The sequence below is a fragment of the Mya arenaria genome, chromosome 10 (genome assembly GCF_026914265.1).
Source record: "Mya arenaria isolate MELC-2E11 chromosome 10, ASM2691426v1".
Lineage (NCBI taxonomy): Eukaryota > Metazoa > Mollusca > Bivalvia > Myida > Myidae > Mya > Mya arenaria.
The window spans coordinates 67226332-67249938 of record NC_069131.1 but is presented as its reverse complement, the minus strand read 5'-3'; the positions used below and the strand labels follow the sequence as shown (position 1 = coordinate 67249938).

General features: G+C 33.5%; 1 protein-coding gene across 1 annotated transcript in view; it reads right to left on the bottom strand.

The window, feature by feature from the left end:
- The window catches only part of LOC128205067 (receptor-type tyrosine-protein phosphatase mu-like), a gene marked incomplete in the record, with an annotated part of 180600 nt that overhangs the window by 1922 nt on the left and 155071 nt on the right, over positions 1–23607 (bottom strand).

The following is a 23607-nucleotide window of genomic DNA, read 5'->3' as shown; positions in this document are numbered from 1 at the left end:
TACTTTTTCTAAATTTAAAAATGCCTCTTATAGGTCACAATATCGAGTTGTCAATTGTTATACTAGTACATACCTGATACAGTGAAAACTACAGGGACAAGCATGACCAATCCCGGTACTATCGAACTGCAAATAAATACGAAACTTACATGCAGTGAATAAGAATTGGTCCTCGAGATGCAGATGTTCTTGATGCCTCCTCAACATAGTTAATGAAGTCCAAAAACTCTGTTGCGGACCTTGGAGTGTTTTTCGAACTGTCCCAGGCAGTGAACGCTAGGTGCGGAATGCTTCTCATGACAGTCTCCTTGAAAGTGATATATTATAATTGTATAATTAAAAGTCGTTCTTAAGTATAAAAAGTGAAGGATAAAGAGAAATGTGATTATTTAACACTTACTATTTTATAGATTGAAAGCTTCTACCTTATTTTGGCCCGTTGCCTCCAGCATTAGAGTTCTGTTTGTGTAAAAGATCGTTCCATCTTGCCGTAAACTTTTAACGTTGAACGCTCCCTTCTTTAACACTGGATTGTCCGCAGGAAAATATGAACCCACGCTCTGAAATTCAGTTAGAAGTCTTAACCGACGGCCGATTTTTTTTATCATCCTGCTTTTCCCAAAATAACTTTTTTCTCCATAATAAGTCATAAGTAAACTTATTAAAAAATAAACATAAAAAATGTAAGCTAAGTCTAATTGCACTAGGATGTGATTCAAAATTGTACATACGTAAACCTTCTGCCTCATTGAAATGTTACAAGAAATAAGGTTGACATTACCTTATTATTACCAATGTCCGTTTCAAAGCTGACAACACACGAGCAAGACTCTTGATAAATGAGCGTTAGGAAATCATCCACTGTCTCTGGCAAGGGTGTTTGTGCAACCAAAAAGCGATTCTTCGTCCGATGACCCTGTCCGGTATAAAACGTGCAACAAGTTTCACCAATCAACTTCGTTTAACGTACCAAAAAATGACTTTTCAGCTATATGATTGAATTGTTATTATTACAGTCTATTCAGATTACAGAATTTCGCGCGGGAAAGAATTTGGTTTCCTCAGAGTGTTCGTGAAATAGGTCCTTGGCTTACAACCACAGGATTTACAAATCTGATCTAAGCGTATGGAACTGTTTAACTCACGTTTATAAAAACAGCATTTATGTAATCCGATCTGCCCTCTTTCATGCCTTTATTTAGCCGGGGTCTGTTTCCGTCACCTAAATTGTATTAAAAAGGTCATGTTTATTCTTATGTTACCTTTAATGTTTTCTAGCTCTTGCATGTTTGGATATTACATTTAGCGCTCATTAAAGGAATTCATTAAACGGCTACAATAAATGTTGTATAGAATAAACATAAATGTGAGAGTATATTTGTATCATAAATATGATGATTAACAACGTTAAGTTAATAAAACATTGCTATTTAATGCCTACTATTTATCAACGCGCTCATAACATCACGTAACATATATTATGCCCTTAGTTCATTATAAAATGGCGACACCATTAATGATATTAAATTCAATAAATTAAACAGATTTTGGATTTGATACATGTATATAGTTTTATTATACCCTTTCTGGTGGTTTATAAAGATTTATCCGTAGAATAACAATGAATTCACTGTTTCAGATAGTGGAAATAACAATTTCATATTTGTCACTGTTAAATTATAGCCTGTTCTCACGTCCAAATAAAACGTCAGCGCGTGCAATGCTCGGACACAATTTATTTCCGAAATGCCATTCGGTTCCATTTTGCTTAAGCGTGATTTTATCTGAAAAGCTGTCATTTTAAATCTCCTTTAGTTGTATAAAGGAGAACACTTAAAGTAAAAAGCAACTCGTGAGATTCAGCTTTTGGTTCTCTCGAGGTGAACTTTATTGCTATAATACACTAAAACAAACATTTAGTCTCTGTATAATAGTTATAAAATTAGAAAACCAAATATAACACAATACTTTCTACCTGGAATGTCGGCGTTTTGTCTATTTTTGCCCTTGAGTGTTTTGTTTCTCGCGATCGCCTGAGATTCTTTCTCTGAATATTCTTCCGCTGTGAACTGGGTTTGCTGAAATTCAACATTTAATTCTCTCCATCACTGACAACTTTACTTACAATTGTTATCAAAAATCTTAATAGTACAACATACACAAAGGTGCAAGTCTAGCAGAATACGGTAAAAGTGTTAACACACAGATCAAATCAAAGCAAGTAAGACATTCAACAAGTGACACGCACGGAAACTTTATATAAGCCATACCGTTCATGAATGCTGGAAAGGGCAGCGAAAAGGTTGAGGAGGAGGTGGAGATCGATTTTAAAACATGAACTAACTACACATTTCTCGTATAGAGAGTTGTGCCAATACACCACATTACCAGAACTTATTTGTCGGTTACTAGATTTCTTTCTGATATTTCAATTATCATATCATGAGTAGTACCTGAAACAACTTCGCCCTATCACCGTCATTGAGGCTGTCCAAGAACTGCTGATAACTCTCCCCTTTCACCGGGTTACAGTCCAACGTTAATGAGTGAACAAGGGCTCTGTGGAGAAACTGATACTGCTCCTGCAAATAAAAAAACACGTTTTATAACATTTCATATGAAGGAGGTCTTGGTATAATAACACATACCCATAAGTAAACGTCTGCCTTAAGTCTATGAAGTTTTGATTTCCAAATGCTCTCTTTCCATTGAGGTTTTCCTATCATAACAAATGAATAATTATTTCAGATCTTTGAATTAATCTTAAAGTTACTCGATAACGACCAAACGGTTTTGAATAAAATAAAATAAAACACTCACGCGGTTGATCTACCTTTAAGTGATAAGTATAGAGGAATTTAATACCTGGAATTATTTCAGTGAAATACCGGTCGGCAAACAATTAAGCTTATTTGTCAGGGAAAGAAGGGAATTTAAAAATAATAAAATTATGAAAGAGTGAACTGATCATTGTAAACTGTTTTAATATAAACACAGCAAAACAAATCCGTTTCGTTTGAATAAAACAATCATCACATTGATTGTTCTTATGATTTATACAACAGCAACAAATTTATTAGCTCTTAGCCAATAGAGTGACTGTCACTCTTCCTGCGGTTTAAAATTGAGATATATATGTTCCGTTATGATATTGAGACAGCTCTAATATATCAAAGTACACGAGTCAATTCAACCAAGTATCCTTAACTGCTGCAATCAAATAATGGAAATAACATGGACAAGCTCAGTATCCTGAATTGCCAAATTAAAACAACAGAAAATACAGGCAAAATTTCACTACCATATAACAAACAGAGATCGTGTTAAACATTAACACTATACTGGAGGCCAATTCAACTCCAAAGAAAAGGTCACGATCAGTTATACAGAGACTGTTTAAGACTTCGTATGTATTTTGGTATTCCAAAGGACCTTTCGTCCAAATGTATTGCTTCCATAGCTGACTTGCACCATGTTATGATATTTCAATTACAATACTTTGGTGAAAGACATTTCCTAGACTTATACTACGATGTATACCAGTGTTTGAATCATGTTGGGCCTGTTCTGTCGCATGTTGAGCACACATCCGGGGATGTCAATGCTCCCTTCCGCTATTCCTTCCTTCGTCAGGATGTCAAGAGCAATATAGGTGCCCGTTCGTCCAACACCAGCACTGAAGGCAAACGGAGACTTATGATTATGTTAGAAGGATAAATAATATTGGCTTGTAGCTTTGTGTTAAAGTATACAGAAAACTAACAGGTTTGTAATGTTTCTATGTACACTTAAAACATTAATTCGAATATATATCTGTACAAGATAACCCCACATTTTTTTGTTTATAGTGATAAAGGTCCATGGTATATATATGTATACTTGTACAGACGATCATTCAAATGGTACTACCTGCAATGGACCACTGTTGGACCGTTCAGCTTTGTCGAAGTATTCAGGACCATTTGCCTGAACTCCACAAGAGAAGTAACATCCTCAGGGACACTTCTGTCTGGCCAACACGTGAAATGGAACTGGTGGAGTTTTCTCTCTGCAGAACTCTAGCGGGAAATGTATAGGATATTATCCATCATATCTTATAGATATCATACGGTGTAGTACCAGACAAAGCTCGCACCGTATCACCAATATTCAAAATCCCATTTTTATATAATATATATATATATATATATATATATATATATATATATATATATATATATATATATATTATATAAAAATGGGATTTTGGTAGTATCTGTTTTTGGTAGTACATGTATATCAATTAACATTGATTTATGTGTGGACAGGAATACTCTATTTTTATTATTTTATTATTTTATTTTTCTTCAAGGCACTGTTTACTATCATGTTATCATTAGTTTAAAGCTGTACAGATTACTTGGAAACTGATTATTTCACATGCACTAGTTATAGTCAAAACAACCGTGCGTTTCAACTCAGCGAGCAGGGTAAATACGACCCGGATATTTCTCTTATGTAGATTTTAACATGAAAGTTTAGGACGACTAGAAAGTTATGTTTCATTAAATACATGGTATGTATTCACTCAACCACAAGCAATCAAATAAAGTAGTTTTATAAAAACTGTATTTAACGTATGCATATCAAAACTTCCTTTTACGAATTGCAATAAAATATAATAATATGTTCACAATAAAATGAGGTTCACAATTAATATGACATAAGATAAATGTTTAAATAATTTGTTGTAGTTTATATTAGTATTACTATATTCGATTTTAAAGGAATAAACAAAAAAACAAAATGTAAACAAACATTCAATAATATTTAACTAATACACTATAACACATCATACCTGAGATATGTGAAAAGTTCGTCTGGTAAATTCAGCGTACTCATCTTCTGACAGACAAGTAACGTTAACGTTTCCGTAACGGGCAGACGATCCAACATTCGGCCAGTATTGGTCACATTTCCCTTTCTGTAAAATACTCGAGTTGCATTATTGAGATGAAACAAAACAGTAAACAAAGATTAATATAACCGCATATTTTGAGGAGGAATAATACATGTCAAGTAATGTTATAAATAGGAATGTGTTTAAATATTTTTCTTTGTTTTGATTTTTACATAATTGATTACCTTATATTTCTTACAAAATGTGGAACATAAAAGGTTATGCAATAATTTTCGTTTTCTGTATATGTTTGTTAGCAGTTTAACTTCAAGGTATTATAAAATGTTTTCAAAGGTCTAGACAATAGATGAAAAACACGTTAATTCTTTAAAACACGCAACACACTTAAATTAGTCAAAACATGCAAAACTCTTTAATCACTTAAAACATGCAAAACCCTTTAATCGATCAAATCATGTTAAACAATTTAATCGTTCAGGTATTAACATTCTAGTTACGTTTTCCTCAATTAAATTGGTGACCATGACAACTTTTTCTATTTTCTGCTGCCAGACCATTTCCCAAAACAATCCAAAGTCTCCAAGTTGTTTAGACATCGGACCTATGAATAAATATTGTCTGTTAAACCTTGTCATATAATCCTTAAAATTAAAATAGTGAAGGGTACAGTGTGAAGCAGGTAAATCTCTTTAAGATAATCTGCAGTACTTGTATATAAAACCATGCATGGTATGGTACCAACATACATGTCAGATCTTTTAACATTTTCAAATGATGAAAACTATACATTTATATCAGTTTCAAAAAAGAACTTTATTTGCAATATGTTGCCTAGTACAAATTATCTCAAGGTTTCCTTTTCATACAACAGTATGCACGTATGGACTATATAGAAGTAAGAAATGTCCATAAATTGGCAACGTTCAAATTTAAGTATAAAACATTTCTTTTGAATAAATATTTAAACATTCTAGTAAAGACTTGAACTCCGACTGAATACATTTAAACATTTTGTGAAATTGGCTTGAAATTCGTGTATTTACCACGGTTTATTTTTCATTACTGCTTCATATGATTATTTATTTTTATCCTTTTTGATATTTGAAGGATAGTATACATGTGTGAATTGTATACATGTGTTCAACATAATTAACATGTTTAATTATGCATTAATGCTTTATATGACTTGTTGTTTATTGTATTTGATGATATTTGATTAATAGTATGTATACATGTGTGAATTGTGTAAAGATGTCATTATGTTTTGTTTTAGAAGGCCATATTGAAAATGTGATGTTTAATAGTTGACACTGTAATTCTATCATAATGTGTTACCTTCTTAAAATAAAAAAAGATGATATTATACTTATTATTATTATTATTATTATTATTATTATTATTATTATTATTATTATTATTATTATTATATTATTATTATAGATGATGATGATGATGATGATGATGATGATGATGATGATGATGATGATGATGATGATGATGATGATGATCAATATAATAGTTTATATATCTTAAAGGAAATTACTCATCACACCTACCTAAAGTTGCAACGTACTCATTTCTTCTTTTAAAACCCTGAAGTAAAGATAAATTGGTTAAAATTGGACAACTGACAGTATGAAGACTCTAAATTTACAAACGTACTTTATCTATTTATCAAACGAACTAATCATTAAGAAAAAATACAAACGCAAAGAAAATGTGACTGGAATCAGATCCAAGGTATTATTAGTATCCAACAATATTACATACATCAATAAAGCTTGCGTTTATATAATCAGATCCATTGTACAAAACCTTCACCCGTGCATCGTCATCTGCAAACAAGATCATGCTTCTTGAACAAAAACACACACAAACATGTCCCAGTCTTTCAGAGGTTAAGGTCGGTAGTCAAACCATCCTTGTATTTGGGACATTGCTTTGTGCCTCTTATTGGAGAAATTCTTTGATTTTATGACAACTGTGAATGTACAGTAGTTTTCACATTGAATTGTAATAAAATATTTAAAGGCCTTAAGTCGAATCATTTATCAGGATTCTGCTTAAAGACACATTGATCAAAGTCAAACAAACACCATTCAAAATACACATGTCTATATAAAACACCATTAATTACAAAACTATCCATACATCGCAGGGCAACCGCCGCACCAAGGTCATTAAAACCAAGTAAGAAGTCACTGCGAGTTTAAACTGTTCTATGAGGGCTCGACAGCAAATTACCCAAACATTTATCTATAAGTTCAACTTAAAAAATATATAAGACTTATCGGAGCCAGCATGAACTAAACGCAACTTTAAACAAAATGTTCATCAGATACAGACCATTTACAAACATTACATGTCAATGAATGAATCTAGTCCAATCAACACTGCTGACTCCTCGAAGGTACACTACAATCATACAAAGTTATTGGTGGCTTAAGTTTACCATCTTATATTCCTGCGCGTTTGATAATGTATCTACTTAACCAAAATTTAAATAAAAAGCAAAAGTTTATATGTACCATCATTAAACAGCCCCGCATGTTTCATGAAAATCAAACAAAATAATTCACTCACAGGGGTAAATTCCTTTATATCTGTTGCGTGACATATTGCTAGCCTTTTGTGAATCTTCGAACGGTTTTGTAAGACCGTAGGGAAATTTCTGGAAGAACAGAAAACCATGGGTAGAATAGACTTGAATGTAACAACAACCTGTACGTCAGCATTATAATCTTTGGACACTATGAAGGAGATTGTTCATGGGTGTTATATGTTGGCCAAACACGTGTTCACATTGATAACACCTCAACGCTAGTATATTAGTTTGTATATTGAGCATGGACCATATGAATTACCTAGATCGAAATCCCTCATTCGAAAATTAAGAAAACGCCACATGAATGTGTATCAACTCAAGCAATTAAAGTAATTTGTGTTGTTTTCATGAAATGTATTCAAAACTGTTTTAAACCTTTTTCAATATCAGACTTTATTACAAATTTACCTCAAACTCATCTTCATATGAACTTTTCGTTTTTGCAGTGACATACGTAGGCAACTCCTCAACTTTGACCTTGGTTTTGTTAACCTCATTGGCATTGTTGTAATACACTCTTCCATTTTCTTCAAACCTAATAGCAATCTCCCTTGCAATAGCGTCCTCGTCGTCTGAAAACAACAATTCGAAATAATCGAAGTCCTACATCAAATATTTTAAAGTGAATCGAAGCAAGATATATATTATAATTGATTAACATTGTGAACACTTAAGGTTATTGACAAGCGAATTCCGATTCATATTATAAATAACGTACAATAAGCAGGAAAGTGTGCAGTGGAATTGAACATAACATGCGTTAATAGCTATAAAAACACACTGAACATGCGTAGCATCTTACCAATTTCAAGATTGTCTTCTTTGCAAGTCATTTCTGAACAAGTGTTCTTCTCTGGGGGCGTTTGATAACTTGGATTGGAAATCAAGATTATCTGTGGGGTATCGTCAACAGTGTTCGCATAAATAGCATCGGGTTGAACAACTGCTAAAATAGATGAATAAATTGCACGTACAATAAACAATATATATCTTTTGTCTACAGACGTACATAGATTATTTCCGAAATACATGAACTAATAAATAGGTGTCTCTCATACACAGTAATATTTTAAGGTTTGTAAAAGACACACTTGTGAATGCGCTTACTGTTTTTAGTCACAGTCGCATAGACCGCTGATGAGTCCACGTGCTGTTCTTCATTTTGATCAGTCTTTAATGTTGTCGTTTCTTTGTAACTATTTCCAGCACGTCTGCAATGTAATATGCATAACAATATAAAGCATTACCTTATGAGTAAAATAAAGTTTCTACATAAATGGTAAAGGTCTATTAAGTCAGGCAGAACTCTAATAAATTGAAAAGAATCGCACCTTTTCTTGAGTAGAAGGAATGCGATGACGCCAATGATTGCAATAATTAGTATCACACCGCCTGCAACACCTCCACCTATAGCGGCTGCTGGTGAGCCACCAAAAGTCTGTGTTTCACCTAAACAGAAATAGAAACATGGTCATTTAAAGTATACTTCTTCACACTAAACAGTCATCACTGATATTTAAACGGAACATCTTGTAATTCAACTGATACGAGATGGCGTCGAAATCATTGTGTTTTATATTTAAAGATTGATCGGTTTTTCCCCTGCGTTTATGTTGTATGCACGCAGTAAGGCAAGTGAGCAAATGACTATGAATTGGCAAGCGTGATTCATGGAATTAAAAATAGCGTTGGTATATTAATCTTTGTTTAAACCCTCCCCGCCAAAAAAAAAAAAAAAAAAAAAAAAAAAAATGCGTTGATATTTTATCTTTACATTTTGAATAATTATTCATTACGATGAAAGAACACAGTTTCTTCTGTTATTGAGTTTAAGTTCTGAAAGAAATGTTACCGACAACGTACGTTTTTATAAAATATGATATCTTTTTAACGTCGTATATCAAGGGTTAAATATTGTCGCGCTTATCCAATCGGAACGCAGTATTGAAACTAACAATGACGTCATAACTTCCTACGTGTCATACAATATACATTTCAATTCTCATCTATTCAAAGGACTATACGAATATAACTATTCAGTTATGAAACCCATTTTTTAATTCATAGTATGTATTCAGATGAGGGATAACTATGTCTGGAGGTGTTTTATAATAAATTGCTTTAGCGGCAATATACCATTTTTTGTGTATTAGATTCTTTGAGATTAATTGAAGCATGAATATTTTACCTTGAGGACAAACAACTGCTGTGTAGCCAGGTGTGCAACCATGAAGGCATTCTCCACTTTCTGATGAACATCTTGTTCCATAACCATTCGAGATACAATTTTTGTCGCACTCATTTTCGCACATTTCTCCAAAGTTGTTTTCTAAACATCCGTTGATACATTTCCCAGATAAATAGCATTCTTTGTCAACGCAGGTCTCTCTGCAAGTTATGTCACAGTGTGGCCCATATTTCAGTTTTGAAGCACACTCCAAACATTCACCATTAGATCGGTTGCATGAATGACAGGATTCATTGCATTTGTGTTCGCAAAGCTTACCCCAGTAATTGCTCTTGCAACCTGTCTTACATTCTCCTGTAAGCGAATTACATTGGCCTTCTATGCATGTAAGGCTACAGTTGAAACATTCACCACTCTCGTTTAGATAGTATCCGACATCACATGCAATACACTTAGTATTATTTGAAATCACTTTGCATGATTTACAATGTTGAAGTAATGAACAAGGGCAGCAAGATCCTCTGTCTGGATAATATTTTTCACTTTCACATTGGTCGCAATTGTCTGGTGTGGTGCATTTGTTTTGCAGACAGATACATTGTGTTTCAATATGTGTGTATCCTGCGCTGCAAGACAAACATTGTCCTGATTGTGAGCAATGGCTACAGTTTTCGGAGCAGTTATATTCACATGTGTTACCAAAGAAGCCGAGTTTGCATGAGGTACAGATAGCAAATTCAGAACAAGACGAACATGTGTCAGGACAGTCATTGTCACAGTCTTGTCCAAATTTACCTTGGACACAGGAAGCGCATTTGTATCCCTCAAACAAATTGCTTCGACATTGACATTTTCCATTTAATTTGTTGCACTCATTATTCAGACATCCCTTTCCACATGCGTACTGACAAAAATACCCATATTGTCCACTCACACATGACTGGCAGCTTTCGTATCCATCACAAGTCGTACATTCTGGTCGGCAAATGAGCGTACATTGATTTCCATGGTAACCAGGTGCACAACTGCGACAATCAATACCGGTCCATCCTGTTTTGCATGTACATGTCGCTGTTACTTGATCACACGCACTATTGAGGCACCCGGACGAACATTTGTATTGACATTGAGCGCCATATCTTCCCACAACGCAATCTGTGCAATGGGTACCCGCATATCCCGTTTTACAGTTACAGATAGATCGGTCAGAGTCGCAGACACCGTTTTGACAGTCAGTGTCGCAATGAAACCGACAGAAAGTTCCGTAATAGCCTTGTTCACATGATGAGCAATTACTCGAGCTTGTGCACCTCTTGCATGTGTTTGGACAACTATAACACTTTTGACTAGGATCATAGTAGCGGTCTAAACACCCGTCACACCTATATTGTGTAGAACAGGTACATCCGGAATAATAACAAGAACGACATTCATTATTGAATGAAAAGTATCCAGGTTGACATTCATAGCAAGGATTGCCATAATACCTTTTACATCTGACACAATTGCTTGTACACGTGTTGTCGCATTTACTTCCCCAGTAACCGTTATTACACCCGTAAATACATGTTTTATCAGCATAACAAGAGTTGTATGCACAACAACTGCAAGAACCGCAATCATTCTGAGCTGCAATATCTAAAAAAGAATGATGCACTGGAAATTAAAAATCATAGACCCCCAGGTGTGCAGAGGGGCAGAAAATCGATTGTTCCCTTATTTTTCAGCGGTCATATTATATGACTGTCAAGATGGTGGTATAAACAGTATAATACTAAATCGAACAAGAATGACCTAGTTATTTTGTATACCGTTTAAAGTGTGTCAGAAATTGATATATTCAATATTTATTTTAAAGCTAAACTCAGTAAATAGATAATGACAAATTTGTTATAATCAAGCGCATTATAATGCGGAAGAAGATTATTGTAGTTCAGTGAATCGTGAACAATATACATTGCCTTGCCTTTTTTTCGCCAATTCGGAGCTTATTCTAACTTTTAGGCTGTCAATGAAACATAACATTATATTCGGCTTTGTCTTACCTAAGTGCTTATTTAGGTTTATTTTACAAACATAATCTTTACAAAGGATAAAGCGACTTTACGTTAATTTTCTTTGGACTGTGACATATGAAACGAGTATTTAATTTCTAATCAAGCTTAAGATCAAGCTTAAGAAAACATCAACGGTATGAATATGCAATGGCATTTCTTCATTATAAATCGAATAATTAAATCTTTAATAATTTTGCGAAGATATTTAATGTTTATGTGCTTTAAGGCATATTTTATTTAGAATATTGCTTTGTTTTAAGTCAAGTTATTGGCATAATTTGTTATTTAATTATTTTGAAAAAAAATATGTTTTAGTAATATTTTAAGAGGGATCTTTCGAAGATCATTTATAATGAAAATAACTGACGGAAGTGGGCCTCGTAAATGTTTCCGCTTACCGACATAGCTGATACGGAAAACTACCAGAAATAAGTTTATTTTAAGTATATTCAATTCAGCTGAATGAAAACAAAAACATATTCAAATGATGAAAACTTTATTCTATTAGGATTTGAATATAAATTTTCTGTGTATTCTTTATGTGTGAACTATTGGAAAAAGTAAATATACGCCTTCACGCGTTATTTTTATCAGATACATGATACATCAATGAAATACAGACAAAACATGAATTTATCAAATAACAACTTCTGTTTAATACGTTTTATGATGCTAGCATTGTCTTTTGGCCGACATTAATCACATTCTACCTAATGTTGAGTGGCATGAACTATCAGTCGCTCGTACGGATAACGCTATCCCATGAAACAATATGCCTGCGTCTATGTAAGTATTTAAACGGATGTATTCGCACGTCTTGAAGGTAATACACTACATGTTTTATAATTGCATTCGTTTTTTCCAAAGTGCAATTATTTTAACCTTCGAAAGACCCAACCGTTATTTTCAGCTTCATCTTGAATCTTAGACAGACAAAATCTTAAGCGTTCGATTCGGGAAATACTAAAACACAGAATAATTATATTGTTTATGAAATTAAACTAAATACAAAATCAATATATTGGACAATACCGCATTTCTTAATTGATAAAATGGGTTATTTGTGAGGTAATTCATTGCTGTTATTCTTCTGTAAACAAGTATCATACAAAGATGTCACAATATGTAGTACGTATGAATAATTATGTGCGTACACATATTTGTATATAGATGCTCAAGCAAAAACAAGCAGAGTTGTAATATGACTTTAAAACCAAATTGGGAATGTGACAAAGTCCAAACAGTCACTGATTGCACGCACGAGTTCTTATCATGTTGCCAATGAAAACCTTTTGTATATGCTTTGTCAATCTTATGCCTAACCTATTAAATATTTCCAGATATATTTCACATCTTACGACAGCATTTATGTAGCTTATTGGTTTTAAAGAAATCGCTTTTTCATTTTGTACTCTTTCCCAACTTGGAAAAGTGAGGTTGTGCACGCAAACTAGTTTAACCCCCCAGTAAATTTACATTTTACTGACCGTTCCAATGCGGTACCTAACAATCCTTGATACACATACCTAGTTTTTTTATATATAGTATACATGCACTGTTTGTGGAGTTTTGTGCTGTTCTTCCATGTTTCTTGTTTGTGATTTTTTGATTTTGTGTTCTTTGTCTTTGGCGTTTACCCTATGCCGTTAATTCGGAATTATGTTTGAAATTTTTGCTACTGAGCTTGTTTCTGTAGTTTTTCATATAAGTATTCATGGCGGTTAGTCCAAATGGTTTTATAAGCTAGGTAATGTTAAGATAACGTCGTATAATGGTGTCACCCCTTCCCCGAATGCATGTAATACCATTTTGAGCAAGAATCGGGAATACCTTTTATTTTTCAAATTGAATCCGTATGCGAGTGTTTTAATTACGAAATATAAGTAGTTTTAGCAGTTGATGCGAAGCCCACTTAAACTCTAAGACCGTGTTGTACAACATTTTCATGGGAAGCAAGTGGAACATTTAAACTTAGTTTATGCCAGCCTACTCATACCTGTTTGATATGAACGTGACGCTTTAAACTTGTACATCTAATGGAACAAGCATGACGCATGACTCATCAAGTAGTCCGCATGTACACGTACAAAACCATTCACACAAACGGTGAATCTATATTTTTATTGTGTTCACAAGCGGTCAATGATGTTAATTTTTATCTCGGCGAGTTCTTATGTATACATATACATTCAAATCCTTGAATATGAAATGCATTCCTATTGTCATAGTTCTCATTTTATTAGGATTCGTAGCAAGGTAAATCATATTCGAATCAGATCCAAATTACGCTTCACGACTTTACGCTAAGGCATCCGAGGTCATTGTGTTACTGGTAACCTCTGATTGACCTTTGCATTAGCCAATTAAATCGCTTGTTACAGCGGAGATTTGAAACGCCAGAATTTCGTCTTGACGAAGGTAAACATGGAGTGAATGCGGTCGTTTAGATGCACTTTACACACTCTCTCACTCAATATCTTTTCTTCGTGTGCATTGATTGACATTAACACAATACCAGTTTACGTTGGTGAAATCAGGATGTAAACACGGCATATTTACATGTTTATTTTTGAAAGAACAATCGTTAAGTTCATTGCTTAAGGTCTCATAAAGGTTGTGTACATGTAAACAAATTGACTTCCAATCGAAAGATAAAGTGAAAACAGCTTGGTTAATGAGGTGCTATAGATAAAAGTATGTAGTTCGCAAACGGGTCGTATAGTTTGAAAAAAATAAGATCTTCTTACTTAAATTAACATTATTATACTTTTTATGTATATTAATTTGCTTTCTTGGCCAAAAATATTCATGTGGACATTGTTTTAAACGGTTTTAGCATAACAGGGTCAACGCCATTTGTTAAATGTATTGTTGCCATGAGGGTTTCAACTTAACGTTAAAAAGTGGTTTGTAGTAAATATTTTACCGGAATTTTGAAACGGCATAAGATAAAATGTTTCCGGTTACGGTCGCTCTATTTACAGGAGGGCGGAAGAAGAATAACTGTAAGGTTTTCTGAAATGAAATTAGGTATTATTTTGACAATTCTGGAAAGTAATAATAAACGCTTAGTGTACAATATTTCAGTATGAAAGATTATCTGTAATGTTTTATTGGAATAAATATTTACAACCCAAGGATTAATATTTCAGCCGTTTCAGCTTTTTTTGAAAGAGAAAATAATCGAATATTAAATAATTTTCTCATTCGCAGGAGACTGAAACGCGTGTTTATATAACTGTAAGATTTACAATTTTGAGTATATTTTGCGGCGGTTTTCCCAAAATGAGCAGAAAAAGCCCTTTCTTGTATGTCTGTCCGGCTATAATACTACACGTCCGTAGAGGCAGAACCTCATTGTTTCGCATTTTATGTCGGCAATATTATATCAAATTGTTTTAAATTGCATCTATACAAGTATATATAGATATCTCAGTATTCATTAAATGTTGCTTATTTGATTAGCATATTGCTCTATTATAAACCCTAAATTCCCAATTTTCGTAACTTAAAGTACAAAATGCTGGAAATAGTAATGTTTTTAAGCATATCACAAACAATCACAAAAAGTTTGAATCATTTAGCAGGATAACACCAGGATGCTATCTTTATTGTTCATATTTCAATATAATTGTTATTGTAAAACTAGGAAGTTGTTGTGTTTCATTAAACTATGTACTTTGACTTTATGCAATAAGCAAAATACATAAAGTTACCACTTTCATTTCAGCATTTTGTTATTAGCACGTAATCCTAAAACTAGTCAATCTATCTATTAATATGTTGTATATCAGCAAAACATTTTGATGGTTTTCACAGTCTGATCTTAGTGATACAATTAAAATAATAATAAGAAAAAGTCACTTTTTTACAAAAAGTCAATGGGTAAAAAGTATAAAACAACTTTATGATGGCTTGACCAAAGTTTATTTTATAACAATACAGCACCGCTCTGTTATTTTAAAATCAATATAATATTCGTTGTTTGAAATGATTGAATTAGACAAAAAATGTTTTCCCTAGGTATGGTCAGTTCGATTGGTAGCGAATGAGTTCTGCAAGATTCGATTTTTACAGGTGGGTGTCAATTCAGTCTTGGGAGCGATCGTTGAGCAATCGTGTTTTTATTGTCGGTTAATTATCTACACGATGGAAAATTTGTCTTCTGCTGATATTGTTAATCATCATGTGACTGCAAAAACGCCTGCTGTTCACGTTGGTTTGTGTGAAAGTTTGTTTGGACAAAAGTCGCAAATTAATCATTTAAAAGACAAAGTTCGTTGATAGTCACTTGCTGTATATGAAGTGAAAATTGATAACTACTTAAGGCATTGCCTGGAGATTAAGTTAAAACCGGTTTCTATTTGAATACATCTGAGATGAAGGCTATTGTGAAACAGACTTTGTGGGACATAGAAAATGCGAAAATTGATTACGCAAAGGAATTGTTGACTTTCATTGCGTATAAGCTCCTTGTTAGAAACCAGCACATTGCGTATTGCCGTATCTTCCAAAGAGGGTTGGGAGACATCTCGCAAATATAAGTCAAACCCATTGGCGAGCAACATCGAGAACAAATCGCGAATCCTCATGGCAGACTCTTGAGCAGTGCGGAAACGCTATCAACAGAATCCCGAAACGAAGGCTAAATTATAAGCTGTAGCGTTGAGGTTACGCTGATACTTTTACTATGTCACAGGAGCAATCCGGGGATGGACATTCCTTTCGTGGCAATCAGGGATTTCACATCAACATTGGAGGGCAGCTTGGACCCTGCTTCAGATACGGCGGGTACAACTACGTGTGGAGCACGTGTCCGAATAACAAGGGAGATCAGCAGGCAGCATCAGACAGAGCAGCTAAGCAAGAAAAATGCTTGCAGTAGAGATACTATGGTGTTTGGACTGTTAAAGATGATTATTTTGTCTTATAATGATGATACTGATAGGTCGACCAATAATTATTCGATGTATGAGCAAGGTATAAAATAGATTATTGTGAAAGATCGGTTAAAAATTACAGAGAGTTTTGGACTAAAATTGAATAAAGTGAGTTCATTTAAGACACAACTTAGCTTTTTGCATAAAATTTTATGCCGCTTACAAATTTCATTTACTCTTTGTCTGAGAGGAGCTTGTTACAGAACACTCATTCGACATTGAAAGCTCCCGATTTGTACAAATGACCATTTGTGTTTTTAGATAAGGGTTTTGTAGAGAAATGTGAGCAAATTCCAACTGCAATGAATCTCAGTGCAAACTAGTGGAAAAGATTTAGGTTTAAGAATTGTATATATTCATGTATTGAAATCATCTAAAGATCTGACACTCGCTTAAAACTTGTAACTTAAAAAAAAATGATTAAATTGATATCCATTAAGCTTTTTAATTTTTCGGATATTTGGTATAACCATACTCATTATGTGGGTACTCTTTTCAAGATAAATGTGGGAGGGGGAGGGTCTGCTAAAATATTGTTCTTAGTCCTTTCAATTCGGTTATAGGCTAGCCCCTTTTTTGTACGCATATTTCACTAGTTACCTTATCAGAAAATGGCGTGGTAAGGTAAGAAAGATATCTTGTTTTTGGATGATGGCTTTGGTACTGTCAATTCCATAGCACATCAAGGTTATCACATGACATTCAACAATATTTGCTCATTCTTGTGTCCTTAAGCTGATTAATCGTTGTGGGAGCCTGTACAAGTGCTAGATAGGTTGGTGGCTTAGATATAAATACATGTTTTATACATTTCTGATTGAATATTAGAGAAAGCTCTTATTACGTTCCAGTTTTTGAAAGGGACTCAGTGGGTATATGTGCGTAAGGTAGCTAGTTGTATTGGTCAAATCATAGCAATGACAATTGTTATTGGTCCAGTTGCGCTACTTATGAGTGTCATAAAGGATGTTTCAAAGGCTCTCACATGTAAGTCCAATATTACAGTCTCAAAAGAGGTTAAACAGTCGGCAGCTTACCTCATGCGCTGCATGTACCAATATTGTGTATAGAGATGCCTCTGGTGTTTCGTTTGCTGGGTTTAAAGTGAATCCGCTGAACGGGTTTATCATGATAAGTGTATAACCGGGGTATATAAGTACGTTAGTACGCGCAATCTAAACGCAAGAAGGCAATGATAATAAATGAAAATGAACGGATGAATATAATAGCCTGTTAAAAGTGATCACGTGTGAAGGCTACCAAGTCCTCCACCTGGAAGGCGCTGTGTGCTCTATTTAATGCGGTCTATTGTACATATATTGAGTCAAAACAGAGTCATGTGGTTTTAAGATAACCAGTCAATACAATATTTAAAGGGTAATTGAAACGATTAACTGAAAATTGCTATGCAGATTTTCAAGTTGTTTCCGCTCATTGTATACACTTAGAAATAGAGTGATTTCCACGCGGAAACACTTGTCGCAAGTGTTAATTGTTTAAGTAAGTAGAAGTTGACGATTGGTTCATAGGTGAAAATATCATAGAAGCGTAACAGCCAAATTTTAGTCAATAGGTTGTAGAATACTTTGCATCTTAACATAATGCACCATTACCAGTCTTTACTTACGATTTTGTTGTTAAAACACTTCTTGTGTAAATGCATTTACGATACATTGGTCAACGGAAATTGTTGTTTGTACCACAATTTATGTTAATAGCCAGAGTGCTAACAAAATCATTGTATGTAAGGCAAAGGTTGTATTTGTTGCTCCCGAGTGTAAATCTGCTAGTTTTGGGCTATTAATGAGAATAGTCAAACGATACCGTTTGTTCGTGATGTTGTACATTTGCCAACCAATGGGGAGTCTAACACGTCATGCACCAATGGCATGGACTTATAAGAAACCAAAGATTTAATGTTATATATGTAAGCTATGTACATTTTCTAGGCAAACGAGTTAGTTGGTGCAAATCACTTTAATATATACAGTACGTCTGTGTGGGCGTGACTTCAGTGGCGTTTGCCTCTATCAAGCCAGTATTGGCTAGTTGGTGCAGTGCATATGTATCCGCGTATTTCTTTTTGTAAAGCCTGAATGCCTGCTGCTTTTGAAATTGTATATTTTATTTTACATGTGCTTTTTCACAGTGATAGTGAACAAATATAGGAGTTGTCGGGCGTCTTGCTGGACAAGATCTCCTTGCCTACGGGGTTATTGAATAGACGCGAGTCAAATGTACATGTGATTCCTAACGAGGCTTCCTGCATTGGGCGGCATGGGCTTTCAGTAATTGACTTACCAGTATTTATATCTTGGCTGCTATATATGTATCGTATGTTATTAAAACGGCAATCGCACCTAGTTCAGAAATTAATTCTTTTTACAGCGTTAAATGGTTTCGTGATTTATTCGATTTTCGTTCGATATATGATTCGAAGTTGATAGCTAACGTTTTAGTAGCAACTTAGCGTACATTTTCTTAGCCTGTTAAAAAGAAAGAACCAATTGAACTCTTATCCTAAATGGTTAAGGATTCAAACAAAGAAGGCGATGCTACGCAAAAAAAATAAAATTATGTGCTTGTTCGCATATGCTTGAGAAGTGCTGAAATTTTAATTTTTGACGCACAGGTGATGTGTTGATGAATCTATTATAGATGGGTGTTTTATAGATAGAAGTAAAACTGATAAATACTGTGATGATGCCTGGATATTATTCTTCAAACATAGATCCAATGTTGTGCCCAGGTGTGAATTTAGAACGTTATCTTAGTTGGGCTAACATAGATAACAATTTTTACGTGTATATATTTTCTCAATTGACTGCAACCAACATGGTTAGAAAGAATATGAAGATGATAAACAAAAATATATAAAATTTAAAGAAATCGTACATAAAGATATATAATATATTTACAACTTAACCTTTATTAGAAGAAATGGTTATCCCGTTTTTGAAACGTTTTCTTGATATTGAAGCTGAATGTTCAAAGATTTGCTTTCATACCAAACAAATTACAGACAAAACATCTGTTCGAACATAAATATATTGTCATATCATGATTCAAATGATTTTTGAGCCGTTTTGGCCTTGTAATACGTAATAAGAACTTTCAGGAAAATCCACACAACAATTCACAGATAAACTGATAATTTTTACCCCACCCACGACAAATTTGTCAACAAACTAGCGTGGTCCCTATCATTACCTGGAAAACGAACTGTCAAGCGAAACAGACTGTTCTCTTACAGTAAGATGACTTAATATCAATGTATCATGAAACACGCTTTATACTAAGAAATATCAAACGATTATCCGCAATTGTTTTGGTAACACAATCGACCTTTCAAATTGTCATTCAAAAAGTGTATTCATGTCCCGCTATAAATAAAAGTGTTTTCGTTATTTTTTGGAACGAATATGCACTTCATTGATAACTGTTCATAAGATATTTGCACAAATATCGAGCGAAAAAAAACTTTAAAAATAATTTCAGAGAACCTTTTCTCAACAAACCGGAAATAGAAAATTAAGAGCTAGAATTTTGCGTGAGAGGCGTCCCAAGGGTAGCGGGGTAAATAAAACCCTTTTCAAAAAGGGGGGTAATTAAGAAAAAAATCTATAAAACTCGGAAAATGAGCATGAGAAAAGAAGCAATTTTTTTTTATTTCAGTGTAAGATCGTATTTTATTTCACTCGTGGTCATAGAAAAACTATATTTACACTCGTGGCTTTGTGAACATATGAATTTTCTATGACACACGTGAAATAAACTACAATCTTGCTCTGAAATAATCAAATATACTATTTATTATAATTATATTATGCTTCAATAACACACACACACGCACGCACGCACGCACGCACACACGCACGCACGCACGCACGCACGCAAGCACGCACGCACGCACGCACGCACGCACACAAACACAAACATACATTGTTTTTCGACCAACAAAACCACTGTGGTATATTCATAGACATATAAAAAACATATTTAGTGGAATTGAATATCTAGGTAGATAAGCCATGTCTTAGAAATATAAATATACTTAATATATACAGAACTATCAATTTACCTGAAAAAAGTAGACCAAATGCAATTGCAAATCCAGTCACTCCGATCATCTTGCAACCAAAATGTCAATCAATCCCATCAACTATCAATGAGTTTCATTCAAAAGAATATAATTAAGCACGTTCAATGCCCATCCAATAACTTTATTGGACAAATTCTAAATGTTTTAAAGAAGTGTGTTAAAGTAAGGCGAGCTCAAATGAGGAAGAAGTTGGATGAAATTCAATGAATCATGACCAAACATTATATTTCAGGCAAAGCGAAATTTAATCTATAGTTATCGTAACCAGCTTGTTGTTGAAGTAAAGAAATGATAACGTTATACACATGATACATGGACGATAAACAAACAATGTTATGGTAGACATTATGAATTTGATATTGTCCAATCAATAAACATTTCTAGATGTTTGACGAAACACTATATGTTATATAGTATATATATACTCACCCTAGTAGGGAGGTAAATGTTCAATCGGGACTTTAAGCTGAACATAATTATATTCGGTAAGGCCTTGGCTAAGTGCTGATTTAATTTCGTATCGCAAAGGGAATCTTCACAACAGGATACAGCGCTTAAACCTTTATGTTTCGTAGTGATAAACAACGCGAGGTGAGTATACACACAACCGAGCATTCAAGTGCAAGATACTTAGTTTAAGTTTAATTTGTATCCGATATAGCAAATGCTAATTGTTTTGTAAGACTTGAGTCATTCTTGAAGATTGCATTTTCAATGAACTCATAAGTATAAAATTCAATTTTATTATTGTGATCTTTCTTTTGTTAAATTCACGGTTAATTGATTTTTGATATTGTTTATTCAAATTTCTTTGAAATATTTTGAATAATTTGAAGACATTTTTAAAATCGTACATAGTTGTGAAAATGTTTTCGAAGCTGGGGTCTAGTAACATTTTTCAGTATTGCACCGATTAAGTAAGCATTTTTTTGTTTTAAATAATGTTTAAAAAATGTTAAATGTTAATATTACAGGTTTAACCAGGGTTCTTTTCTTAACATATAATATGTATCCAACTAAGGCACTTGGCCGGTTAAATGCTTAAACAAAGTACATCATAAAACTTAAAACATGATATAAAATTCCGTTGATTTAGTTAGACATGACTTGATTCCAAATAGTTTAAGATGGTCCCTTTATTAAGAGTATTACGTAAACATTTAAAGTTTATGGAGGAACCTGAACAATGTCGTTGCGATTTTTAATTAAATATACCCAAACTAGAACTCGTGTATTCTATTTTAAAAAGAGTTCCGAGATCCCATGATTTAATTTGAGATAAAAAGTGTGGATCTAAGCAAAAGTGAAAAACAAATCTTGTTAGACATCAAAGTTTAAACATGTATTGTAAATGATCCTTTATCATTCTTCCGTGACCCTTTACCTTTCCATGCTCTTTAAATCTAGATCATTGATTACGTTTATGACCCTTGTTGACATCCTCACTTTATGCAATACAAAAACTGATGAGCTACATTATACCCACCTCCTATTTTAAACGGACTCAATTTAAACGTAACTTTCGGTTTTTGAAAAGCAGAAGAAATATAGAGAATACCACCGGTAACACCACACCGGTAACACTTAAGAAATGTGTTGTGTTTTTCATTTATTCCATACATCAGGTATTCGGAATATATAAAATATCCAATCGCAGAACAACTTGCAATAAATCTTAACAGGCTCCCGGCGTTATTATAATATCCTTTTGTAAAATGGATGTGAATTTTTCATTAATATGGATTACACTAGGTAATGAACAATTGAACCGTAACAAGCGTATTAAGTTCTGTTTGTTATATTAAAGAGATGCAGGGAAATTAGCAACGTTATATTCTGTGATGCTATCTTCTATTAATGAAATAGATTTGCTCACTTTATTTTCACTCAAATATGTATGCATATGAATATAAATAAATTAACGAACGATCGGTTCATAAAAAAAATATGTTGGCTTTGCAATTATTACAAGTTTTAATATTACAGGTAACACATTGCAATTTATTCGAAAATGCCAGCAAATATGTAACGCGTAGCACTCGATATGATTTAAACGTAGTTAAACGTAAAACATTCATGGATGTTAACTTAACATAGAATACAATTTTTGCTTTAATTTGTTCATTGTATAATCCAATATCGACTATCCATTTCTTATTAAATCTTACAGATAAAGTTTAACAAGTTATAAAAGGGTCTTATCACGTTGGATATAACCTATGTTTAATTGACAATATCAGACATAATGAAAAAAAAAATGGATTCTATTGTCAAAATCACCTGCCTACCTACATACCTGATGTTAAATAAACAAGCATGCAATGCATTATTAGTGTGCATATGTTTTTGTTTTTAAAGTCACTCGTGACAAAGAATCACATACACCTAAAGCTTTATCATGCTCAATTAAAACAAAAATGCATTACTTGCGTATGTTGATTCCCCTCGGACCCAAGGTTTGCATTTCTCAATTATGATTGGAGTTAAGTTTATCAATATTTGCCTTTCATGAAGAAATATTTAACTTACAATTGTTTTCTTTTGATAACATGTAATCTGATTGGTAGTAATATAGTTTTGTAACAAAGAAATGAATCTACTTTTTCATTACCTTTCTTATTTGAAAAAAAGATCAACAGAACCTCTCAACAAGTTGTTGATTGGGAAGTCTGTGGTATTTTGACACAAAACCATAGTTATATTGTCGACAAGCTTTTCCAAAATACGAAAATGCTTTTTAGTCTAAACTCTGATTAAAACTGCGTTCGTGAAATTTGGTCAACTCCTTATTACTCCAAAACATGTCAGAAGGTTG